A 2610-nucleotide genomic window follows, 5' to 3' on the forward strand; every position below is an offset into this window, starting at 1 on the left:
CAAGAAAATTAGAGATACCAAGAGAACATTTCATGCAAAAATGGGCTCGATAAAGGACAGAAATGGTATGGACCTACAGAAGCAGAAGATATTAAGAAGAGGTGGCAAAAATACACAGAAGAACTGTACAAAAAAGATCTTCATGACCAAGATAATCATGATGGCATGATCACTCACTTGAGCCAGACATCCTGGAATGTGAAGTCAAGTGGGCCTTAGAAAGCATCACTACGAACAAAGCTAGTGGAGGTGATGGAATTTCAGTTGAGCTATTTCAAATCCTGAAAGATGATGCTGTGAAAGTGCTGCACTCAATATGCCAGCAAATTTGCAAAACTCAGCAGTGGCCACAGGACTAGAAAAGGTCAGTTTTCATTCCAATCCCAAAGAAAGGCAATGCCAAAGAATGCTCAAACTACCACACAATTGCACTCATCTCACACACTAGTAAAAGTAATGCTCAAAATTCTCCAAGCCAGGCTTCAACAATACGTGAACCATGAACTTCCAGATGTTCAAGCTGGTTTTAGAAAAGGCAGAGGAACCAGAGATCAAATTGCCAACATCCGCTGGATCATGCAAAAAGCAAGAGAGTTCCAGAAAAACATCTATTTCTGCTTTATTGACTATGTCAAAGCCTTTGACTGTGTGGACCACAATAAACTGTGGAAAATTCTGAAAGAGATGGGAATACCAGACCACCTGACCTGCCTCTTGAGAAACCTGTATGCAGGTCAGGAAGCAACTTCCATGTTAGAAGTGGACATGGAACAACAGACTGGTTCCAAATAGGAAAAGGAACATGTCAAGGCTGTTTATTTTGTTATTGTCACCCTGTTTATTTAACTTCTAAGCACAGTATATCATGAGAAACACTGGACTGGAAGAAGCACAAGCTGGAATCAAGACTGCCGGGAGAAATATCAATAACCTCAGATATGCAGATGAAACCACCCTTATGGCAGAAAGTGAAGAGGAACTAAAAAGCCTCTTGATGAAAGTGAAAGTGGAGAGTGAGAAAGTTGGCTTAAAGCTCAACATTCAGAAAACGAAGATCATGGCATCTGGTCCCATCACTTCATGGGAAATAGATGGGGAAACAGTGGAAACAGTGTCAGACTTTATTTTTGGGGGCTCCAAAATCACTGTAGATGGTGACTGCAGCCATGAAATTAAAAGACGCTTACTCCTTGGAAGGAAAGTTATGACCAACCTAGATAGCACATTCAAACGCAGAGATATTACTTTGCCAACAAAGGTCCGTCTAGTCAAGGCTACGGTTTTTCCTGTGGTCATGTATGGATGTGAGAGTTGGACTGTGAAGAAGGCTGAGCACTGAAGAATTGATGCTTTTGTCCCTTGGACTGCAAGGAGATCCAACCAGTCCATTCTGAAGGAGATCAGCCCTGGGTGTTCTTTGGAAGGAATGATGCTAAAGCTGAAACTCCAGTACTTTGGCCACCTCGTGCGAAGAGTTGGCTCATTGGAAAAGACTCTGATGCTGGGAGGGATTGGGGGCAGGAGGAGAAGGGGACGACAGAGAATAGGATGGCTGGATGGCATCACCGACTGGATGGACGTGAGTTTGAGTGAACTCCAGGAGTTTGTGATAAACAGGGAGACCTGGCGTGCTGCGATTCATGAGGTCACAAAGAGTGGGACTCGACTGAGCGACTGAACTGAACTGAACTGATGCATGATGAATAGGTATTCTATTTATAGACTTTTTAAGTATAATTTAAAAGAAATCATTTATAAGCTATATTTATTTTCAGCCTAATAGATCTAGAAATCAAAAAAAGTCTGGAAAAGTCTGCTCACCAGGTTCATCCTTGGCTACTTCTTGATGATAGCCTTCCGATTCTCACTGGGGGAAAAATCAATTAAAAGATAGAAAGTAATCCTAGTTCAAGACAATAAATTGAACATACACTCATGCACACACAGCTGCCTTTTGTGCTGGCAGAATGTAATGGAAACTGATCCAGGCTATCATACCCAGTTCTCCTGACCTTCCTTCACACAGCTAAACTTCATTTCTCAGCTTTTCCTGATGCGTCCAGCCACTTCACATTGGCAGAGATGACACCACACTTCGAGGCCTCACTATAAAACATTCTACCTCTAGCTATCCATCTCTTCCTGCCTGCATGGCTGGAAGTGAAGGACTCAGCTTGGAGGACAGCTGACCAGAAGACATGTCCAACAGGAGCACCCAATTAGACCCGGGATGAGCAGAAATACACCTTCCTAATATTAAGCCACAGAGATGTCAGGATTTGTTTGTTATTAGAGCACAGTGTAACCCCCTCTGCCTAATACACCAAGACCCCAGTGAATGTAAAGGAGTATATATAGAAATTAACCCATAAACACATTTTGAAAAAGAAGGCTGAGGCAATCTGATGAAAGAAACAGAAAAGAGTCACAGTGCCAAGGATATGCAAAATGAGGCTGCAGTTGGGGGCGGATCTTCCCACCAAAACCTAGAGAGGGTGTCAGGGAGAATGAGGATGGGTCTGGGAAATGGATCTGAGTCAAGGAACTGGATGGATATCTATCAGCGGGAAAACTTTCACCTACTTGGCTCCCAGTGACAGGGCGACCAGT

Source organism: Bison bison, unplaced genomic scaffold, assembly GCF_000754665.1.
Source record: "Bison bison bison isolate TAMUID 2011002044 unplaced genomic scaffold, Bison_UMD1.0 scf7180017864146, whole genome shotgun sequence".
Classification (NCBI taxonomy): Eukaryota; Metazoa; Chordata; class Mammalia; order Artiodactyla; family Bovidae; genus Bison; species Bison bison.